This window comes from Euleptes europaea, chromosome 15 (genome assembly GCF_029931775.1).
Source record: "Euleptes europaea isolate rEulEur1 chromosome 15, rEulEur1.hap1, whole genome shotgun sequence".
Classification (NCBI taxonomy): domain Eukaryota; kingdom Metazoa; phylum Chordata; class Lepidosauria; order Squamata; family Sphaerodactylidae; genus Euleptes; species Euleptes europaea.
The window spans coordinates 46,023,687-46,048,520 of record NC_079326.1 but is presented as its reverse complement, the minus strand read 5'-3'; the positions used below and the strand labels follow the sequence as shown (position 1 = coordinate 46,048,520).

At 44.1% G+C, this 24,834-nt stretch overlaps 1 protein-coding gene and 1 pseudogene across 1 annotated transcript in view; one reads left to right on the top strand and one right to left on the bottom strand.

Annotated features, from left to right (window-relative positions):
- ZNF804A (zinc finger protein 804A) overlaps window positions 1-24,834 on the bottom strand; it is a 249,177-nt gene that overhangs the window by 52,996 nt on the left and 171,347 nt on the right. The window lies entirely within an intron of this gene.
- Window positions 12,640-13,524, top strand: LOC130487934 (ubiquitin-60S ribosomal protein L40-like; annotated as a pseudogene).

Sequence of the window (24,834 nt, the reverse complement as noted above, 5' to 3'; positions counted from 1 at the left end):
ACATTAATTCTAACAGGACAGGAAGAACAATGCTAACAATAAGGGATTTGAGTATATCCAAGCCAAAATTATACCTGAAATTAGCTTTTTCAAGGCAGGGATACCCGAAATGACCGAAAACATCCCTGAAATTCCAGCAGTAACGAAAATTTATCTCCCAGAATTTTGGGAGTGTTTGGGGGTTTCAGGGAGGGGAAGAGAGGAAGCTGACGCAGGAAAGAGCTGTTGGTTTCCAAAGCTGATGATCTGGTAGACTTGGTCCTCTACCCACAGCCCTTCAAATTAAAAAAAAAAAGGGGGGGGGAAACACCAAACTGGCCCTAAAATTACCATGCCCTGACTCGAGGCTTCTCCTCAGCAGCAGGACAGGCAGAGCCTGACTGCACAGCCAGAAAATGGTAGATAGGCTAACGGGCTCCTAGACTAGGGTTGCCAGGTGCCCGCTGGTGGCGGGCAAACCCCTGGCAACTGCCCCTTCTGCCCGCCGACCACCTGAGGGTCGGCGGGTAAATGTGCATACCGTGAACGGCACTTCCGGTTTAGAACCGGAAGGTCCGCCTCACGAGGGGCCTTTACCTCTTAGTTTGAGTGGTAAAGGGTCGCTTTACCACTCAAACTAAGAGTTAAAGGCCCTTTGCGAGGTGCTTAAAAAAGAAAGCCTCCCGCCGGAGAATGATAGATACCTGGCAACCCTATCTTAGACTCCCATGAGGTTTGGTGTTCACGGTGGCCATTTCTTTCCCCCACCACAGGGGCCTTTTAATTTAAAAAAAAAAATCAGCAACTGAATAGGGTTATATCAATAAAACAGTATGGCAATATGGGCATCAGATTCCCTGAATCCCAACTTTTATTTTTTTAAAAAAAACTTAAGTCCCTGCCCCCCCTATTGTTGCCAATCTCCATCCCAAAAACCTCCCACCGGTGGCGAAGAGGGACCTGGCAACCCTACTACCCCCTTTCCTTGTGTAGATATAAGTGGAAATGCATCTCTCTGCAACAAAAGGGGAGAAAGACTGGTTTTTAAAAAACAAAAACAAAAAAACCCCTGAGAATTCAGAGAACTTGATGCAAATATGCCAATGCTACAATATCGACATAACAGTATTCAATTGCTGATTAAAAAAAAGACCCTTGGTGATGGGGAAAGGAAATGTGCATTGTGACAGCCAAGCCTGGCAGAAGTCCAGGAGCCTACCTGCCCATAATTTTTTGGGGTGTCGGACAGGTCCTGCTACCTCTGCTGCTAGTGGAAGGGAGAAGCCAGCCAGGTAAGTCTAGGGATGGCTTCCTTCCTATCCCTTTCTCCCACCTTACTCATCCTGCCTTGGGGCGGGGGGATGGGGGAAATGATAAAAATGATGGTCCAGAATTTTGAGGTCCTGGAAAAAAACCCTGGAAAAATCCCAAGCCAACACTCCCAAAAAAATTCAGAATAACAAAAACAGTGCCCTCCGGCCCCTCCCCAAAATCCAGATCTGAAATTAGTAACACAGTTTTTTTGAAATGCACAGCCCCCTTCTAAAACTGCCATTTCCAACTAAGAGGGCTTACTGTTGAGGACATCAGAACACTGCCTGAAGTCCCCAAGATCATTAGTTACTGATTCTTGAAGTTGGTCATATATAAAATTCTTAGGGACCCCTTTCAGAGAAGAGATCTCAGAAACATATCCCCAAAAACAAATTTGGTATATCTGTCCTCAAAGGTGCCAGATGCCCACCACAAATAAAACAGCTATCATGGATCTCAATCGCTAAGGAAGAATCCTGTAGGCTCACAGTATCCGAATGATGCCAAACACTTGCCAGGTTTTCTACAGAACCATAAACTACAGCAAAATAATGGGCAATTGTCCTGGGTCACAGAAAACTGCACATTGAAATGAAAATCAGTGTCCTGGTTTAATTCCCCCTATCGGATTTAAACGGCTTAGTGGAAATCACAATCACAATAGCTTTTTGTTTCTTGTAATGGAGGGGTGATGGACTAATAGGCCAATCCTCACTACAGGACTGATTAGATAAAGTGGCTGTTAGCTTTCCAATGGGAGCATTACTCCGAGTTCTAGGGTCATTTGTTCTCCAGTAGTAAGTCACTGGCCATTTATGCATGGGAGGTTCTGCCTTGGACTTGCCACTCTTTAGATGCACATTTTCCCCATCCAAATTCTCAAAGCTCAACAATAAGCCCCCATGCAGAGTTCTGAGAATTCAGATGGGGAAAATGCGCATCTAGAGAGCGGCAAATCCAATGCAAAACCTCCCATGCATAAATGGCCACTGTTTCCTGTAACATTCCTTGAACTGCTTTCTAGAGAATTTGGTACATTGCTGGCTCCTTCCCCATTACTATTTCCTCCCTTATCCATAGGGTTCCCAGGGCCCTCTTAGCTACTGGCGGGAGGTTTTTGGGGTGGAGTCTGAGGAGGGCGAGATTTTGGCAATCCAATTGCCAAAGCAGCCATTTTCTCCGGTTGAATTGATCTCTATCGGCTGGAGATCTCCAGCTAGTACCTGGAGGTTGGCAACCCTACTTATACATTTCTCCCTTAAGCCCTGTGTTACAAGGTTTCACATGTACTCATAGTTATTTTCATAAGTTTCCTTTATTAGATTGTATGTAATTTTTTCACTTTTGTCACTAAATTCACTGGCTTATAGAATAAGAGTTTGTATGTCATTTATAGAGCCCTTACTATACTTTCTCTCAGCTCAACCTCCAGGTATTAGCTGGAGATCTCCCGCTATTACAACCCATAGAGATCAGTTCACCAAGAGAAAATGGTCGCTTTGGCAAGTGGACTCTATTGCTTGAAGTCCCTCCCCTCCCAAACCCCACCCTCCTCTGGCTCTGCCCCAAATATCTCCAGGTATTTTCCAACCTAGAGCTGGCAATCTTACCATCAATCCACTGGCATAAATCACCATCTCAGCTGCGGATGGAATATGCACTATTAAAACAATGTCTATTTTTTTTTAAAAAAAACTCTATTTGCCCTTGTTTTCATCCCCTTTTCCCGCAGAGAGCCCTTTCCAATATGAATTACATTTGTCATTGAAACATTGCCCAATGCCCCCCCCCCAACAAACAAATTTGGGTACTCCTCATCAGGCAAAACGTTTAAGGTATTTTGAGGGAAGATTTCCATTGGACTAAAAAGGTTCTCAGGACATTCTGTGTTTCTGTCATCAGATTCACTCTGAAGTGAAATTCAGAAGAACTTCCCGAAGAACTTTCGGGGTAAGTAAAAACTTTTGATATGGTGAAAAGTGTGGTCAAGTCACAGCCGACCAAGGTGACCCCATAGGGTTTTCAAAGTGAGAGATGAATAGAGTGAATAGAGTTGGTTTGCCGTTGCCGCCCTCTGCGTAGCAACCCTGGACATCTTTGGTGGTCTCCATCTGAGCAGCAACCAGGGCTGGCCCTGCTTGGCAGCCAAAATCTGACAAGATCAGGATAGCTACATCAAGGGAGTTCTACACCTCTCTAAAATGAATGCTGGCTGCTTTTGTCCTTGTGGGGCTGAAGGGGTTATACTTAGGGCTGCTGAGAGAGTAGGGTTGCCAAGTCCCTCTTCGCCACTAGCGGGAGGTTCTTGCTGCGGAACCTGAGGAGGGAGGAGTTTTAAGAGGGGAGGGACTTCAATGGCATAGAGTCCAATTTCCAAAGCGGCCATTTTCTCCAGGGGAACCAATCTCTGTCGGCTGGAGATCAGTTGTAATGGCAGGAGATCTCCAGCTAGTACCTGGAGGTTGGCAACCCTATGAGAGAGAATATACTAGGGACAACATTCTAGGAGCCTTGATCATATTATATTTGGGTCGGGCCTGGGTGGTATGAGAAGGGAGCCCAGACAGAATCTTTGTGGGAATATTCATCGTGGCTCCCAGCAGCCCTCTCTGCTGCTCGGCATTATTTCAGCGCAAAATCCTGTCCAATAATTTTAAGACTCAGCTAGATTTCTGCCAAGCTAGTGATGGAATAGCTGCTTGCCGCCAGTCTTCTGTGTGTTTGAAATAAGCCGAAGTGTTTGTGACTGCAAAATTGCCTTGGGGGGGAAAGAAAGTCTCGTAAAATCGCTTGATTAAGTTTTTAAATGTTAGGCAAGCTGTTATGCATGGAGATGTGGTTATTATTTAGTATTTATGATGTTCTCCCGGTACTTCAGAACTGAGGAACTAAATCAAAAGATGAACTTTATCTCGTACAGGCACACAAGCACAAAAACCCGATATTGGTGAGCTCTCGCAGGCAGTCCTTTCCTCTCCCTTATCTGGAATGGAATAAGGCCGCTGCAAAATATGTCATTGTTTGTGAAGTATGCTCAATTCACAGAAGGCTAGAATCGAGCAGCCCAGTCCTCTGAGTCAGAGTATGAGACCTTAATGGTTGGCTCCTTCCCTGAAGTGGGAATTCAACATGTGTCCAAATAAATCAAGGTCGTTCTTTGCAGACCAAGAGGATTTATATTGCCTTGGAAAGACGCAGAGAACTGTTGTGATGGAACTTACAATGTCAAGATATTCCCTTAGAGCCAGCATGGTGTAGAGGTTAAGAGTGTTGGTTTGGAGCGGTAGAGTCTGATCTGGAGAACCGGGTTTGATTCCCCACTCCTCCACATGAGCAGTGGAGGCTAATCTGGTGAACTGGATTTGTTTCCCCTATCCTCCACATGAAGCCAGCTGGTAAATCTTGGGCTAGTCACATTCTCTCAGCCCCACCCACCTCACAGGGTGTCTGCTGTGGGGAGGGGAAGGGAAGGTGATTGTAAGCCGGTTTGATTCTTCCTTAAGTGGTAGAGAAAGGTCATTTATGCATGGGAGTTTTACCTGAGGTTTGTTGCTGGCTGGACCCACACTTTCCTGTTGGGAATCTCTGCACTAGCAGTCTCCAAGCTCATATCAAATCTCCACCCCTTTAAATGCTGCTTTGTAATTGGCTTACTTGTAGTGCTTACTGTGAGAGAAAATCCCCCCAAGCCAATTGCCACATAAAAAAGCATTTTAAGAAAAACAAAGCAAAACCTGGAGCAATCTGAAAAGGGGGGGGGGAGAAATCCAAGGCTCAGGTTTAAAAAACCAGCTCCCAGGAAGCAGGAAGCATTTATATCCCCGACTCTGGACATGCTGCTTCATAATTGGCTGTGATCGAAACTAAGCTTGCGTGCCCCGCACTTTGCCTTATGCACGGGGATTTCACCTGGGCTTTGCTCAACGAAGACTGAAGAGTTGGGTTAACAGAGGAATAGGAAGACTCGGACACTGCGAGGGCTGGAAGCGAGGTCGTCACTCATGGCGGAAAACTCATGCAAAACTCCAAAGAACAACCCAGATGGACCGAAGGCGAACATGAGTGAAAGTACCCATGCATAAATGACCAAGGAGAGCTTTCTCACCACCTAGGGTTGCCAGGCGCCCGCTGGTGGCGGGCAAACCCCCGGCAATTGACCCCTCTGCCCACTGACCACCTGAGGGTCAGAGACTAAATTGGGATATAATGTATATTCACACTCAGTGCAGATATATATATTTTTTAAATATAATTGAACAGCAGATATAGGTTTTTTGATGCATTCTTGTTATTCCCCCGTCCCCCACCCCTTTTTATGTTTACTCTTTCATTCTTCTAAAAAATGAAATAAAATAAAACGTATTAAAAAAAAAAAAAAAACAGCACCACATGCAACCCCGAGAGTTTGCCCTAGGAAATCCCCCAGAATCCTGCACAATGTGCGGAACTTCCTCCGCATGCAGAATGAAGACAGAAACACCGTAAGCAACCGCTATAAAATATTCCCTTTCTCAACTGCAGCATGCAAGGTGACGGTAACAGGAACGTAGGCATGAATCTCTGGGAGTTCCACGGGGATACAGGAGATTTGTCTCTCCAAAGCCATCTCTCACAAACCAACCAGGGCTGTCTGCTGGCCGTAACCAGGACTATCTATCAAAGAGCAATCAGGGAGGTCTATCAGAGCACTCGAGCACACAGTAGTTAATGGGCATGCATAGCCTGCTTTGAACCTGCGGGTCATTAGTGTCTCAGGACACCAGCTTCTCGGTCTGAAGGCTGCGAGTGTTAACAGAGGGAAGGCTTCGAAGTGAGTTGTGTGTCAGCTGCCCCATTACTCCCCCACTATTAATCTTGCCCGGAGTACTCAGCAGCGGGATGGGGCCTGGGGAGGCTCCGTTCTTCTCTCTCCACCTTGCAAATGTTAAGAGGTGGGATCACATGAACACATGAAGCTGCCTTCTACTGAATCAGACCCTTGGTCCATCAAAGGCTGTTACCGCACTAGGTATTCCCAGCGATGTATCAAGAGTTTGGAAATGTTGTAAAAAACATCGCTTTAAAAGGGTTTTTTGGATGCCACGGCTAAAAAAATGGTTGGAAGACGTCTTCACAGCTAAAGGGGCCAAACAAAGTGCGAACAGTATTTTTTATAACAGTTTCAGATTCTTAATACATCGGTGGGGATACATAGAAAGTGTGAACAGTATTTTTTATAACATTTTTAAACTCTTAATACATCGCTGGGAATACCTAGTGCGGTAACAGCTAAAGTCAGTATTGTCTACTCAGACTGGCAGCAGCTCTCCAGGGTCTCAAGCTGAGGTCTTTCACATCACCTACTTGCCTAGTCCCTTTAACTGGAGATGCCGGGGATTGAACCTGGGACTTTCTGCATGCCAAGCAGATGCTCTACCACTGAGCCACAGCCCCTCACCACATTCATCTATCCCAGTTGGGCGGCTCGAGCAGTATCGCTGCCCTGAACAGCATAGGGCAGGACACTGAAGATGGGGCCTCAGAACGTGAAGGGAGGACATGCTCCGGGAAAGCACCACAAAATCACATTCGGTTGCACTCCCAGCTTGTACAAATGGAGGTCCTTTCAGGGGCAAAATTAGACTGCCTGGTTGCCAGCTCTGGGTTGGGAAAGACCTGGAGGTTTTGTGGGTGGACGGGGTTTGGGGATGGGAGGGACTTCAATGGGGCTTTACGCCATAGAGTCCACCTCCCAAAGTAGCCAGTGTGGTGTAGTGGTTAAGAGCGGCGGGCTCTAATCTGGTGAACTGGTTGGTTTCCCCACTCCTCCACATGAAGCCAGCTGGGTGACCTTGGGCTAGTCACAGTCCTCTTAGAGCTCTCTTAGCCTCACCTATCTCACAAGGTGTCTGTTGTGGGGAGAGGAAGGGAAGGAGATTGTAAGCCGGTTTGATTCTCCTTAAAAGGTTGAGAAAATCATCATATAAAAACCAACTCTTCTTCTTCTTTCTCCAGGGGAACATGGAGATCAGTGGTAATAGCAGGATATCTCCAGCCACCACCTAGAGGTTGGCAACCCTAACTTGCACAGAGTTACTGTCAAATGTGGTACCCTTTGAATTACCTGCCTGGGTCCTGTATGGAGTTGGCCCTTGTTTCAAGAACCAGGAGGGGAGTATTTCTGTTCAAACGTCCATTGGGAGGAGAGTTCACAAATCAATTGAGTCTTTTAAATGTCTGTGTTGTCATACTGGCTGCATGCCACGGCTGAACACTCTACCATTTTGTTTTGCTTAAAATTGCATATTTCTCTCCTATTGAAATCAATAGCATTATCATTAAGAGCATAAGAAGAGCCTTGCTGGATCAGGCCAGCGGTCCATCCCGTCTCACACCGTCTTGAAGGATTAACACCCCGGGGCTGAAATGTTATCGAGGCTAGGAGCCTCTGGACTTTTATGCATGGCTGTTTCACTTGCTGTCATCCCTCTGACAAGTTCGCGTCTTTGGATTATGCATCCCGTTCCTGACCGTCAGCGGTCGCCTCACTCTCCCCCTGCCTTTCCCTGTGTTTTGCCCACATTTTCAAATTTGAGTTAACACGGGTCCCTCAAAACATGGGCAAAACGCAGGGAAAACGCAGGGTGAGGGAGAGGTGACCTCTGATGGTTTGAAATGACATGCATCATCTAAACCAGTGGTTTCCAAACTTTTCAGGCCACCGTCCCCTTGGTTCCACAAACTCAACCCCAGAGCCCCCTACCCTTTCCTATTAAAAGCATTATTCAAAATAGGGGCTTGCATGACTCACTAAAGAAGATAATAACAATAAAATTTCAAAACAGTAACAATTAATTGCACATCTATTCAAAATCAAATTAAACCTTTTTAGTTGACATTTATTCAACAAAGCTGATGAACTTGATCCAGTGGTACCAGCTCTGCAAAGTCTGGAAAAAAAATTCTAGTTTCCACCAAATTTGCCAGCATGGTGCCATATCTTGCTCTATTGTACATTAGTGAACAACACAGTTGAAGGGGCTCACCTCTAGCGCCCCCTGCTGCCCCCTTGCCTCATAGTGCCCTCCTAGGAAATCCCACCGCCCCCCAGGGGGTGGTACTGCCCACTTTGGGAACCACTATCTAAACAAAAACCCAAAGTTGTCAGAGGGGTGACGGCAAGGGAAACAGCCATGCATAAAAGATCTCTGTCAGTCTAATTCCCCTTTATAAACCATTTATAAGATCACGAAAGCTAGACTGTGCCCATTGGGTTTTATTTTGCTTTAGAAAGCAACCACTTTCTTTCCTTGTCTGTTTTCACTTTAATTAGTATTTTCTACCATTGAAATAAAAATGGCAATCCCGTAAAAGCCTGTCAAATTTTATTACATATACTTAAGTCATTTCTTTATTTTTTCATTTCCCCTGTGCTTCATTACAATCTACAAAACTGATTTCTTTTCAAATAAATATCTTTTCAACTTTTCTTTAAAAATTAAATACAAATCAGTGGCTGCAAAGAGTGCATCTTCCACATTTGGCCTGTTGAGGTGTTCCGTGAATGTATCCTGAATGAAAGTAAATATCTATTATGAACAAAGCACCTTAGAATTTAAAATTATATGTATTCAAAACAGATGCTGGGTGAAATCCAAGCAGAAGGCTTGGAGAGTTTTCTTTACACATGTTTCTCTGAACTCTCCCATCCCTGCCCTGGTTTCCATTTTACAATGGTTTTCCAGTCCATTAAACCTTTTCATGGAAATTTACCATCTTTCTTCTGTCCTTTTATAGCTCGAGGGAGTCTCACAACCAGTCTTACTTTATGTATTATGAAGTTATATGCCATAAGCACTTAAAGATCAAGTCACGGAAAAGATAACTCCCAATTGGGCAAGCCTTAAATTTGTACAGTCACTTTCCTGTGTCTTTCTTTCTTTCTTTCTTTCTTTCTTTCTTTCTTTCTTTCTTTCTTTCTTTCTTTCTTTCTTTCTTTCTTTCTTTCTTTCTTTCTTTCTTTCTTGTCACTTTCCTGTGTCTTTCTTTCTTTCTTTCTTTCTTTCTTTCTTTCTTTCTTTCTTTCTTTCTTTCTTTCTTTCTTTCTTTCTTTCTTTCTTTCTTTCTTTCTTTCGACGTTTCACCCTGAACACACTTTCAGAAGCATATTTTAATGTATTGCTAGGGTTGTCAGGTCCCTCTTCACCACTGGCAGGAGGTTTTTGGGGGCAGAGCCTGAGGAAGGCAGGGTTTGGGGAGGGGAGGGACTTCAATGCCATAGAGTCCAATTGCCAAGGTGGCCATTTTCTCCAGGTGATCTGATCTCTATCGGCTGGAGATCAGTTGTATTTATTGCCCAAGAGTTCTACCTCCCGTGTCATGAAGAATACATTTTCTTCTACCGAAGCGCAGTGTTATTCTGTGAGAAATGAGTCCGTGGATGAATTTTGAGTTCATATATGAACATATATGAAGCTGCCTTATACTGAATCAGACCCTTGGTCTGTCAAAGTCAGTATTGTCTACCCAGACTGGCAGCGGCTCTCCAGGGTCTCAGGCAGAGGTCTTTCACATCACCGACTTGCCTAGTCCCTTTAACTGGAGATGCTGGGGATTGAACCTGGGACCTTCTGCATGCCAAGCTGATGCTCTACCACTGAGCCACAGCCCCTCCCCAGCCACTGCACACTGAACAGGCACCGTCGAGTCCCTGAGGCACATATTTTTGTGTCCTTAGGCACAAAATAGTGCTTCCGGGGTCACAACAGAGAATCTCCTCTTTGTTTGTCCCCCACCCAATTGCTATTCCCCATGGTGTCCTGGAGGTCACTTGCAAATTATCATCTCTCCAAAATGTATAGCTCATGAGATAGCAAGAAAGCCTATTTTAGGAGTCTCCAGTACCAGCTGTGACTTCAGGCAATTTCCATTTGGTCTTTTGGATGCTAGATATCGTTTGTCAGCCTCAGATGAGTGAATGATCCCAGCTGTGTTTCTTTATACATCCCTTTATATTTTTGTCCCTGGTTTCGGTTCTCCACTTTTCATGGTTAGTTTTGCAGATTTATTGGTGTTACAGCTTTTATACACAGTTTATACAGCATTTATATCTAGTGTGTGTCATTTGTGAATCTATGTATATGTATAAATGCTGCTTTATTGATTCGGACAAAAACAGTACTAGAAAATATAGATCAGTCAAAGGAAGATGCAGAACTGAAGTGGACACTTGAGGAGGGCAGGGTTTGGGGAGGGGAGGGACTTCAATGCCATAGAGTCCAATTGCCAAAGCGGCCATTTTCTCCAGGTGAACCGATCTCCATTGGCTGGAGATCAGTTGTAATAGTGGGAGGTCTCCAGCCAGTACCTGGAGGTTGGCAGCCCTAGAGGGGATGCAATTCTTCTCTGGTGTGAAAAGGAAACCATGGCTAATAATGGTGAAAACTAGATTACCTTGTGCACTGTGGAATCTCTGTTGCAAGTGCAAATGGACCCCTGATGGCTCAGGCAACATGACCACCAGGGGGAAATCCCCTCATGTGGAATCAGTCAGTGGTAGCTAGAATTAATCCCCTATGGCTTCTACTCCATTAATTTTGTGAGGTTCTCTGTAAAAACTGCAAGCACAGACTGATATTTTGCACCAAGACTACATTGTGACCATAAAAATGTGCTTCCCTTTTCTCAGGTGTATAACTCTACTGAACAAACAATTTTTATTTCTGAAAATACCTTGTTTTTTTTTGTTTTTTTTAAAAAACCAATCTGTTCTGAGGTTTATAAGGATTGTACATTTGCCTGTGATAAGTAACTTTGCTCAGGACTGGCTATCAAGTGTAACATTTACAGCCATTTGTCCGTCCAAACGCTCCATGCTGACCAAAGCTTTTTTGTTGTTGTTCACAGCTAGAGACAGCCAAATTGCTTCCTAAAGAAACGCTGGCAGTAACTCAATAGCGAGCTCTGATATAAAAATGTTGGAGCTGTTGCAGATTCTGAGCAGATTTGTTAATGACTTAATCAATAACGTTGCTGGAGATGAACCCGTGCAAATGGTTCGTTTAGAGGTTCACTCCCCTGGAAATGCAGGGGGTAGGGTTGCCAGCTCAGGGTTAGGAAAACCTGGAGATTTGAGGGGAGGAGCCTGGGAAGGGAGGAGTTTGGGGAGGAGCGTAAGTAGGGTTGCCAACCTCCAGGTACTAGCTGGAGATCTCCTGCTATTACAACTGATCCCCAGCCAATAGAGATCAGTTCACCTGGAGAAAAATGGCTGCTTTGGCAATTGGACTCGATGGCATTGAAGTCTCTCCCCTCCCCAAACCTTGGCCTCCTCAGGCTCCACCCCAGTAACCGCCCACCAGTGGTGAAGAGGGACCTGGCATCCCTAGGTGTAAGATTGCCAGGTCCCCTCTGGTCACCAGCAGGGGATGGGGGGGGAAGGGTTGCTAAATCCAAGAATAATCACCCCCAGCTAGGTATTTCCCAACCCAGGTATTTCCCAACCCAGAGCTGGCAACCCTACCCAAACGTTACCACTCTGCTCTCTTTTTGTAAGAATGAGGTTGAAAAATGGTACAAAAGTCTCTAATAACCAAGTGACACATGAGCAAACTGGATTGAGTTTGGCTCATGGGTTGTCGGTTCCCATAACTGACCCAACCACCAAGTGGCATAAGACAAATTTCCGCACATACCAGAGATGAATACTGACGTTAAGCCCTGACAGTTACTGTACTTATTTATTTGTCTAAACATAGCTTTACTCAACATGTTTTTCAAACAGTTGCACACAAAGCATTTGTGTTTTTTTTAAAGAATCAATTTAAATCCATCTTAAATTATCACAGTTTTCATGGGTGGCTTTTTAATTAAAATAATATTTTCTTGACTTCCTACTGATCATGTTCCTGTTGGGTTTTACATCATTAGAGATATGGAAAACATGCTCGCTGTGAACATTTTGTGGTAGCCCTCTGACTCAGCATTTTGTCCTGTGGTGTCTTTAATTTGTTACAAACTAAATCTTCTTGCAAACAGCAGCCAGAACCAAAGGTCAGACAGAAAATCAATGCTGACATCTTCTGCTGTCCTACTGAATCTTGCTTCTATACATACTTAGGTTCCCCCTCTCCATTTTTTTTAATATAAGGGGAATTAGTCTGTGCATATACAAAACTCAACCAGTACAGGGGGTTGCATACTATGACTTCTAATTCAGGCAGGCCATGCCAAAGGTGGAAAGCAAGCAGGAACGTATTAGAGCTCCTTCTCCCCTGAGCTATATTTAGTAGAGTCTTTTTTTGCATTCTGTGAAATCCCCTGGAAAACTTTCCACTGGGCAGAGACCTCCAAATTTACCTAGCCATGAGTGTGTGGTGGGTGATACTCAGCTGCCATAGGGTTGCCAGGTCCCACCCCCTTGATCAGCGGAAGGTTTTAGGGGGCTGGGCTGGGACCGCCGTGTGCAGCTGGGTGGATTGTTGGGCAATTGCTTGCCGAAACTGCCCACCTGGCAACCCTAGGCTGCCACCATGCAGATTTTTGTGAAAACCCTGACTGGGAAAATGATCACCCTTGAGGTGCAACCCAGTGACACGGTTGAGAATGTAAAAGCAAAAAATTCAGGATAAGAAGGTATCCCCCCACCCAACCAGCAACATCTGATCTTTGCAGGGAAGCAGCTGGAAGATGGGTACACAACAGGGTTGCCAACCTCCAGGTACTCAAAAAAATCACCAGTACTGTACAGTAAATCAACAAAAATACTAGTATAAGGCTCAGGATAATATATAAATAACAATTAGATCCACGCAAAGTGGAAATATTACAAAACCAGGTAGTAGCTGGAGATCTCCTGCTATTACAACAGATCTCCAGGCAACAGAGATCAGTTCACCTGGAGAAAATGGCCACCTTGGCAATTGGTCTCTATGGTATTGAAGTCCCTCCCCTCCCAAACCCTGCCCTCCTTAGGCTCCATCCCAAAAACCTCCCACCTGTAGCAAAGAGGGACCTGGCAACCCTAGTACACACTGTCCAACTACAACATCCAGGAAGATCTACCCTTCATTTGGTACCGTGCCTCCGTGGAGGAATCATCACGCTTTCTCTTTGCCAACTTGCCAAAAGTACAACTGTGACGAGATGATTTGTCGCAAATGGTACACCTCCCTGCACCCCTGGGCTTTGAACAGCCGCGAGAAGAAGTGTGGCCACACCAACAACCTGTGCCCAAAGAACAAGGTCAAGTAAAGAGCAGGGAAGTACTGAGCGGACGCTTGTCGTTTCCCATCTGGTTCCAGCGCTCTTGAGGCAAAGCGTTCTGTCTCCTCACCTCTTCGAGCATGGCCTTTCCTGCCTCATTGAATAAAACTTGTTCATGCACCAAGAAAGAAAAAAAAACCTAGCAATGCTGCTTTAGATAAAAGTTGATGGCAATTCTAGTAGTACTACAGTAACCAACATTACAAATTACAGCAAGGGAGGCATACCACCAACCTAGGGTTGCCAGCTCTAGGTTGGGAAATACCTGGAGATTTTGGGGGTGTAGCATGAAGAGGGTGGGGTTTGGGGAGAGGAAGGGACTTAAATACCATCGAGCCAAATTGCCAAAGCAGCATCAGAGGGGAACTGATCTCTATCGCCTGGAGATAGAAGGGCAGGGTTTTCTCCAGGGGAACTGACCCCAGTCACCCAGAGATCAGTTGTAATAGTGGGAGATCTCCAGCTACCACCTGGAGCTGTCAACCCTAGTCAGTGGGACGAAGTGAGAAAAAGAAAGAGGATGGGATTGTCCTCCTAGCCCAATGGTAGAGCTACCTCCTTCAACCCTTCCCCCTTCTCGCTGCAGACCAGTGACTCATGTGACTATTACTTAGCACAGGTCCCATGGCGTTGGACAGTGACTCATGTGACTATTACTTAGCACATATCCTGGAGTTGGACAGTGCTGCCAAGGGAAGGGAAAAACAGGGAAGGAATTCTTGTGCAAAAAGCCAAGATCTTTGTGTGAGCAGATGTCTGGATCCAGCTGCCCACCTACATCGCATAAGTATGGCCGAAACATCATCCTTGGCTTTTCACAATACTGCAGAGAAGTGTACTTAAGTATTCAAAGAGATAGTTGTTGCCACACTTCATTATGGGTTACACTCTTGTGTTTTTTTTCCTTAAATGGTACCTCATAGTACAAAATTTACCAAATTTGAATCTTTCATTGGTGACCTTTCATGTTCAATTGTAAAGGTAATGAGAACGGCACATTTAAATAGAAATTCATTTACTTTTCTGCAAGCTTTCCCGCAACATTTTCTCTCCCAAATTGGTTAAATATTTGCAAACAGGCACATTCTGCATTTTCCAATAAATAAACTCCTTTCTCCCCCGGCAATTTCATTTCTGGTTGTAATCAATTTGTTTATGGCACCATAACAATGACCCCCACACAAACATTTATGGCAGGAAAAATGTCAGAATGATTCCTATGCAGTACGATAAAACCACATGCTCTGAAGAAGTGTCAGCGCTACTCTGAAATTACAGACAGAAAGGTAGTAGGGAAAAGAGATGTGCATTATTTTAAGGTGCAATTAAGTAGCTGTTTGAAGCTAAAAATCAGTTCCCACGAAACTGCTACAAAATTGTAGGATGCGATATACCTAGGCTTGCCAGGTCCTGGCCATAGGATTGCCAGCTCGGGGTTGGGAAATACCTGGAGATTTTGGGGGCAGAGCCTGAGGAGTGTGGGGTTTGGAGAGGGGAGGGGAGGGACTTCAATGCCATAGAGTCCAATTGCCAAAATGGCCATTTTCTCCAGGTGAACTGATCTCTATTGGCTGGAGATCAGTTGTAATAGCAGGAGGTCTTCAGCCACCACCTGGAGGTTGGCAATCTTACCTGGCCACCAGTAGGGGATGGGGGGTAGTGTTGCCAGATCCAGGTGTGGAAGCTCCTGGAGACTTGAGGATGGAGTCTGGGGACCTCAGTGAGGTACAATACTATAGCATCTACTACCCAAAGCTTCTATTTTTTCGAGGAAACTGATCTCTGTAGTCTGGAGATGAGGGGTTTCCAACCTTCCATTATGTTGTAGGCATACCTATTATATTCTGGCGGTAACTAGTACTGATGACTATAAAGCAAGTATATTTCAGAGCTCTGCAACAAAACCTTTTTAGTTCCCCCCCAAAACCCATCAAACCTGACCTACAGACTGCTGGATTCCAACTTGGCTCCACCCATGACCTGCTGCATTCTGTCACTTGGCCTTGCCGATATGTATTTGGATATTTATTTAAATATCCTGCTACTGCCACCAATGGAGATTTAAGTTAGGTTACCACATTGTTCTTCCTTCCTCCATTTTATCCTCATAATAACAATCCTGTGAGGCAGGTTAAACCGAGAGAGAGAGAGAGAGTGACTGTCTCAAGGTTACCCAGAGAGTTTTCTCCTTCTCGCCTTCCTCCCCCTCACTCTGTTTAGGGAAGCAGACTGTTTTCCTAGTGTTTCCAACCTCCTGGTAGTAGCTGGAGATCTCCTGCTTTTACAACTGATCTCCAGCCGATAGAGATCAGTTCACCAAGAGAAAATGGCCGCTTTGGCAATTGGACTCTACGGCATCCCTCCCCTTCCCAAACCCCACCCTCCTCAGGCTCCAACCCAAAAACCTCCTGCCGGTATCAAAGAAGGACCTGGCAACCCTATGTTTTCCAGAGCCATTCTGCCCTCTCAGTCTGCCCCTGGCATCAATATCGCAATATCCAACAATGTGCAGCAGTAAAACAGAAGTAAAACCATTAGTGCACAACCTCCAAAAACCAAAACACAGCTGTTAAAACAAGCTGCTAAAAAAACAAGGCGACTCCATTCAGCATCTGCTTTCTAGGCTCAGCTGATTCCATACTCTCCGGATGGGCAACGCACACGGACAGAGTTTGTGGGTAAATCTCAGAAAGACTGTCACATTAGTAAGTTCACTTAGTCTCTTCATGGACTATCAATGTGTCCAAATGGTTACCTTCGCTGACCCGTCATTTATCACTTCTCTGCAGATTTTTGCCTTAAGGTCATCCCTCAATGGAAAGGCAGCCGACCGCCTCGCTGCTGACAATAATGAACACGCTCAGCAAGACTTTAATAATGGATCTGCTTTTCTATCTCTTCTTTGGAATGGCCTCTGTCCGCATGATAAATTTCAAACAGGTAATCAGTCCAGTTATCGGGTATTGGACAGGAATCCTTTCAAGGCCTAGAGTGGAGTTTTGGTAAATGGGTGCTACTGAAGAGATCGGTTCTATGTCTATGAATGTCCACGTTTTTGAATATCACCGTTGATTTTATTTTATTTGTTTTTTCACATTTATAGCCAGTGCTCACTCCCAGTCAGATTGGGCTCAGGGCAGGTTACAACCTCTCAAACGACATAAAACTGTCAAACATCAAGATTACTAAAGTTTGGAAGCAAGCGAATAAACCGTCAATCATTGACTGGAGAGAGTAATTATGGATGTATATGAGAATGGCCAAATTAACGGAATTCCTACATGGAAAAGATATGGAAGAATAAAAAAAAAAAACATGGTCTAAGGCCGCCTCATATTGGGATAACTTCGCAAAAATGGATTTTACAGTATTAATTAACGAGTTATAGAAACTAGTTTTAGTAATATTATATTTTTGTGTTATTAAGTATAATAAATACTGTTTAGACACTTCTTCGGAAGTCGGGTGAAGGGTCACTTTTTTAGGTGGGTGGAGGGGGAAGGGGTATCTTTTTTGAATTTTATAATCAAGCAATCATGAATGTAATAATTAAGATATATAGATACCCTTCTGTATTTTGTTTTTTTCTTTTTGCATTTTTTATGTTAATTTCATTGTATTTGTTTGTTTTTTATGTTTTATAAAAATTAATAAAATTTTATAAAAAAACACACATCAAGATTAAAACATAGCAATCATAACAACTAAAGACAAGATGGCATTCAGAAACGGTAGTAGTCACTATGGGACAGGACAAGGAGATTCACCCCCGACACATAACAGAAGTGGAAGTGGGGGGAAGAGATGGGGAGGCCAGCGATGAAGGACAACTCATGGCTGCCCCCAGTTATAAATAAACCTGGCAAAATAGTTCTGTTTTGCAGCCCCTGCAGAACTCCGTAAGGTTCCACAGGGCCCTGATGTCTCAAGGAAGTAGGGATGCCAGCTCCCTCTTCGCCACCAGTGGGAGATTTTGGGGGCAGAGCCTAAGGAGGGTGGGGTTTGGAGAGGGGAGGGACTTCAATGCCATAGAGTTCAATTGCCAAAGTGGCCATTTTTTTACCAGGGGAACTGATCTCTATTGGCTGGAGATCAGTTGTAGTAGCAGGAGATCGCCAGCTATTACCTGGAGGTTGGCAACCCTGCAAGGGAGACTATTCCACCGGGGCTGAAAAAGCCTTGGCCCTCATCGAGGACAGCTGCACACTTTTCTGACCACCAGTAGTTTGTTATTGGTAGAGCATAGAGCTCTCAGGGGGGCACATCAAGAGAGGTGGTCCCGAAGGTATGATGGTCCCAGACCATGTAAGGCTTTAAAGGTCAAAACCAGCACCTCAAACCTGATCCAATAGTCCAGATGGAGCCAGTGCAGTGGTGTTATATGGTCTCATGGTGAGGACCCCAGGAGAAGCCTCACCGTGGCATTCTGTACCAGCTGGAGCCTCCGGATCAGTCTCGAGGGCCAGCCCTACGTAGTGCAAGTTTAGATCCTGGCTTCCCATTTTTTTTTAAAAAATTACTTGTTAAAAATTAAAGAGTTTTTTTCCCCCTTTGTATGTCCAGATGGGAAGCAAAATCACTGCAAGTATTCTGACATGCACGCAGAAAAGATAACCGATAAAGATTTCCATGATTTTTAGAAGAAAAACTGCAATTTCACGCAAAACCTAGAACATGAAATGTATAAAATCCAAAATGATTTGGCAAAATGTGAGTAAAGAGGGGAAGCCTGGTTTGCAGTCTGAACAACAGTTAGTTGGAGACAAGCCTGGAGCTTATTTTGAACTAAAACTGTTTATGATTGAAAATGCCTGAGAACTGTTGCGAAGTTATCTCACTGTATGGATTTTTCTCACATGGGCATAATACTGACTCTTGAGGGAGGCCAAGTAGTATTTAGAGTTTTTTCTGAACTCATAAATTTATTGGGTTGGATCCTGTGTTTCTGTTCCACCAATAGCATCATTTTCCTCTGGCACAAGGAGCCTCCTGTTAACACAAGAGGTTATAACAATCTGACCTAGGGTTGCCAACCTCCAGGTAGTTAAACTAAGTAATTGATACGTGTGCTGAATAACGTTAGTTAGAGATAATAGGCAGCACCACGGCTCACTTAATAATATGAACAAGAATAATATTAGTACAATTTTGAAGATTGATTTAAAATAAATTATATTCAAATGCAAAAAAACAATATCATACACTTATGTAATACACAGAAAAAAACAACTCAATCAAGAACCATTGAGCAGAGTCCAAACAAGGACCATTGAGCAGAGTCCAAACATAAACAGGTTATTTTCACCAAAAAGATGAGCGCAAAAGTTTTTCCAACATAAAATAAGTCCCAAAACTTAGAAGTCAGTCATGGAAAATCCAGGAAATATTGAAGAACAAAACGCCACATCCGGAGTTTGTGTACGTTTCGCAGGTATGCTTCATCAGTTGTATATTTTGAAAGCACTTTTCCTTAAATATAGGAATCTCAACGTTGTAACCGGGTACAAAGACCTCTGCAAAAAATATTATCATCAGGAAAACAGTATTTACATAAGGAGCTCAACATAATTTCTGCGACAAGGAACAGGGATAAGTTCTGACTCACCAATATTTTGACCAGCGACCCACACGGGTATCAAACTTCTCTCTGGAGGCTGGTAACACAAAGATTCAACTTCCTCATTTTTACACATGTTCTGACCTAATCAGCTGAAACCAATCACACATTTACAAAAAGCTGGAAAGATCGAACTCATTGTTCAATCCTAAAGGGGAGAGTGTCTTAAAGAGATAAATGTATTTTAGTTCTTTCTGATGTAATATTTTCATAATATTCTCCTGGTGGAAACGTTTTGCTCGATACTGCCATAATGCAAAAAAGCGAATATCGTTTTCAGAGTGGCCAAATTTAAGAAAATGTTCCGTGAGCGGGGCTTCCATTACCTTGGAGCGGATCCTCGTTCGGTGCTCATTAATGCGAATTTTTAATTGGCGTGTCGTGGAACCCACGTATAATTTTGAACACGGACAAAGGACCGCGTAGACCACATTTTTTGATAAACAATTCGTAAAATTTTGAAGGGTAAACTTAAAGTTGTGTTGTGAAGAACTTATTTCCTTGATGGGTAGGCTTAAGGGACACAACGCGCATGCGCCACATCTAAAATGGCCCTTAATGTTAACTCTTGATTTGTCCGCTAGTCTGTCTGTTCTCACTAGATGGTTCCGTAAAGACTTAGTTTTCCTTAAGCCAAAAGTTGGCAACTCCGTACAGCCCGGAATACCATCCAAGATGTGCCAATGGCGGCGAATGATCCGTTGGATTTCATGTGTAAGGTGAGTAAATTGTAAAGATGCAAAAATGCCAGTAGATCGCTTATCCACCTTAACAGGTGGGTGGAGTAATGAATCTCTTTTTTGTTGATGTACTTTACACATAGCCATGGATATAATGGTTTCATCATAACCCCTCATTTTGAAATTAGCAGATAGATCCTGTGCTGCTGTCAAAAAATCATGCGAATTGGTCGCATTCCTTTTCAGCCTCAGGAATTGGCTATAGGGCAAATTACGCCGCAAATGCAGCGGATGACACGACGTGAAATGGAGACCTGCTCCAACATCAGTGGGCTTCCTGAAAGGCTTAACTGATATGATGTCCGTGCTGGTCCTAAAGACCGTCAAATCTAGAAACGCGATCGCCTGTGCGTCACAATGCCCCGTAAATTTCAAACTGGGGTCCATCCTATTAAGGTTAGCCAGTAAAGTATTGTAAGCTTCTGTAGAATCTATAATACAAAATAAATCATCAATGAATCTGAAATAATGTGAAACGTGGTTATGAAAAATGATATCCTTGAATAAAAATTCTTTTTCAAAAAAATTCATATAAATATTGGCCACTGAAGGGGCGCAAGCGGCGCCCATAGCTACCCCCTGTATCTGGAGATAAAATTGGTCATGATACCTAAAAAAATTATTTTCAAAAATGATATCAATTAAACTAAGCAAAAAATGTGTTGGAATACTCTGATCTATTCTACTATCAAGAAGCTTTTCAATGATATTACGAGCCTGCTCTAAAGGTATGTGCGTATATAAAGACGTGACATCAAAGGTCGCAAAAATCGCTCCCGTTGGGATCTCCTTATGTTCTATTTTATTAATGAAGTCCCGTGTGTCTTTAATGTAGGAACTGGTTTCTTTGGTGAAGGGTTGCAAAAAATGGTCAATGAACCTAGAAATTGGTTCCAAAATGCTGCCAATGGCCGAAATAATCGGGCGTCCTGGTGGGTTAATTAATGACTTATGCACTTGTCCGTGTTCAAAATTATACGTGGGTTCCACGACACGCCAATTAAAAATTCGCATTAATGAGCACCGAACGAGGATCCGCTCCAAGGTAATGGAAGCCCCGCTCACGGAACATTTTCTTAAATTTGGCCACTCTGAAAACGATATTCGCTTTTTTGCATTATGGCAGTATCGAGCAAAACGTTTCCACCAGGAGAATATTATGAAAATATTACATCAGAAAGAACTAAAATACATTTATCTCTTTAAGATACTCTCCCCTTTAGGATTGAACAATGAGTTCGATCTTTCCAGCTTTTTGTAAATGTGTGATTGGTTTCAGCTGATTAGGTCAGAACATGTGTAAAAATGAGGAAGTTGAATCTTTGTGTTACCAGCCTCCAGAGAGAAGTTTGATACCCGTGTGGGTCGCTGGTCAAAATATTGGTGAGTCAGAACTTATCCCTGTTCCTTGTCGCAGAAATTATGTTGAGCTCCTTATGTAAATACTGTTTTCCTGATGATAATATTTTTTGCAGAGGTCTTTGTACCCGGTTACAACGTTGAGATTCCTATATTTAAGGAAAAGTGCTTTCAAAATATACAACTGATGAAGCATACCTGCGAAACGTACACAAACTCCGGATGTGGCGTTTTGTTCTTCAATATTTCCTGGATTTTCCATGACTGACTTCTAAGTTTTGGGACTTATTTTATGTTGGAAAAACTTTTGCGCTCATCTTTTTGGTGAAAATAACCTGTTTATGTTTGGACTCTGCTCAATGGTCCTTGTTTGGACTCTGCTCAATGGTTCTTGATTGAGTTGTTTTTTTCTGTGTATTACATAAGTGTATGATATTGTTTTTTTGCATTTGAATATAATTTATTTTAAATCAATCTTCAAAATTGTACTAATATTATTCTTGTTCATATTATTAAGTGAGCCGTGGTGCTGCCTATTATCTCTAACCTCCAGGTAGTAGCAGATCTCCTACTATTACAACTGATCTCCAGCCGTTAGAGATCCGTTCCCCTGGAGAAAAGGGCTGCTTTGGCAATTGGGCTCTATGGCATTGAAGCCCCTCCCCTCCCCAAACCCCGCCCTCCTCAGGCTCCGCCCCCAAAACCTCCCGCCCGTGGCGAAGAGGGACCTGGCAACCTTAATCTGACCTAATTTTTTTTCCAAATAAAATGTTGACAAACAGAAAAAAGAATTTCTTTTACCATCTACATATTAAGGTTGCCAGGTTTCCCCTCTCCTTCAGCAGGAGGTTCTTGGGGCAGAGCTGAGGCAGGGATCGCGCGCACGGGGCCGCGCCGACGCCATCGCATCACTTCCGGTTTACACCTGGAAGTGCCGCATTGCAATGAGCAATGTCAAATTGTATGGTGATATGATTGTGATTTCTACTGTTTTCTGGATATGGACTCACAAATAACATATCCTCACTAAACATTTTCCACCACATTCTGTGATGTGTTTAAGAGAAGACTACCACAAATATTGGAGGCGGTTCGGAGGATTTTCACATCAGGAGAAACATGCGTAGGACGTCTGTCACTTCTTTGTCAAGGTTCTTTTCTTTTTTTAAAAAAAGTTCTGGCACTCCCATAAAAGAACCTCAAGCATGTCAGCTGTGTAAAAATTGCCGAATGTTACCACATCAAAATAATTTCTTTTCCTGACTTGTGAAACAGAGAGAGAGAAAAAATCCCATGAAGTCTTTCGCATCTGTCTTAGTGCGACTTCCACTCTGGTGTGACTTCACGTCAGATCCAAAGTCCCACTCAGTTAAACGTACTATCTGGCAATCGTTTCCTTCCCAGCAACTCAGCAGATGCCTACTTTTACAAAACTTACAGCCCATTCCGGAGCTTTAAGGGCGAAAGCCCTTAGGAGGCCAGGAAGGTGCTGCCCCGGCGTTAGGGCCCCCTGCGCTGGCGTCAGGGCTACATACGCCAGTGTTAGTGGCCCCAATGCTGGTGGAGAGGCCCAGACGCCGGTCTCCGGGCGCTGCTGTGGCAGAGCTGCCCCGGGACAGTGACGGGGCCTTCTGCTGGCGTCCCTCATTTTGCGCTGAACCTGGAATAAATCCACATTAAAAACAGCAACAACAAATACCTGAATAACAGACATTCATACCCTATCAAAAACAAAGGGGGCTCCCCTCCCCTCTTCAGAAAGCCCATTCCGCCGTGTGGGGCTGTGATGGAAAAGGCCTGGGTTCTGGTCAGCACCAGGCAGACCACCCTGAAGAGTTCATGGGTGGCTGCCCGAAGACCACATCTGGAACACGGAATAGGGTTGCCAGGTCCCCCTTCACCACCGGCGGGAGGTTTTTGGAGTGGAACCTGAGGAAGGCGGGGTTGGGGAGGAAAGGAACTTCAATGCCATAGAGTCCAATTGCCAAAGCGGCCATTTTCTCCAGGTGAAGTGATCTCCGTTGGCAGGAGATCAGTTGTAATAGCAGGAGATCTCCAGCTAGTACCTAGAGGATGGTAACCCTAACACGGAAACATGTGGGATGAGACGGTCCTTCAGATAGGTGGGTCCCAGCCCGGAAGGGCTTTAAAGGTCATCACCAGCATCTTGAATTAAACTTGGAAACAAAATGGCAACCAATGAAGCAATTTATGTTCCCCTGACAGTAACTGGGCTGCCACATTCTGGACCAGCTACTGTTTCCAGATTGTCTTCAAGGTCAGCCCAACGTAGAGCATGTTACAGTAGTCCAAGCATCTTTCATATTTAAGTAAAAGCAAGGAGCTCTGATTCTCACACAGCAAACACAGTGTTAACCATCATGGCAGTTTCTTTTGCAAAAGAAACAATTCCAAAGTCAGGAAGAGAGGCAGAACCAAGCGCTACCTGACAGCATGAGCATCAAAACATGATATGGGAGGATTTATTTAAATATTTTTACATGCAAGTCTTTTTCAGGATGCATGTTCAAGGGGGGGGGAATGCAGATGTTTCTGGCAACAGCTTGAATCCCTCAGAGGAGTTTCACAGATGGAATGGGGAGGGGGCTTTTTGCTGATTCTCTCCTACTGCTTAGACCTCTGACTCTCCCCCTTATGCTCTTCCTGAAATCGCCCCAAGAGACAGGATTTCAGGGGCATTTTGTACAGCAGTGGAAGAGGGGAGGTCAAAACCTTGCACTCCACGGACAGGCATCCATCCGCCTAACCTTTCAAGAGGATTCAAAACTGTGGCTGTAAACTCAGATGAACCCTGCCTGCAAGATTGCTTTATTTTTACATTTGAGAAAGGAAGAATTATTGGTAGAATTAATTAGGTTAAGGACAGCTCGCGTGGTAGTCTAGAGTTTTAAATTTTCCTCCTGACATAAAGCAGTACTGAAGAATCAGTTCAGTCTGCCAACCCTTCTGTCCCCAAAGCCATTCAGAATACAAAGATAACCAGAAACATCAGTAAAGGTGGATGAGATATAAGTGGAGGGGCAAGATTAGGGTTGCCAACTGCCAGGTAGTAGCAGGAGATCTCCTGCTAATTCAACTGATATCCAGCCGATAGAGATCAGATCACCTGGAGAAAAATGGCCGCTTTGGCAATTGAACTCTATGGCATTGAATTCCCTCCCCTCCCCAAACCCCGCCCTCTTCAGGCTCCGCCCCCCAAAGCTCCCACCAGTTGAGAAGAGGGACCTGGCAACCCTAGGCAAGATCCAAAGGCTCTAGGATCCTGAAATGACTCAACAACAAAAAGTGAAACAGATATTTAAGAGCATTTGTGGTGATCACTATTTTTTTTTTTGTACTCTATAGCTACAGATACAAGCCTACCAAGAAGGGTTGCCAACCTCCAAGTGGGGCTAACATTCTCCTGATGGATATAAGTGATCTCCAGACTACAGAGATCAATTCGCCTGGGAATTGCAATCCTGAAGGGGAAGGGGCGAATCTCCTTAGGAGCTGGTGTGATCCTGCGTCGGCATAAGTGCAGCACCTACGCCGGTGCCGGGGCAAACCTGCCAGCGTCTG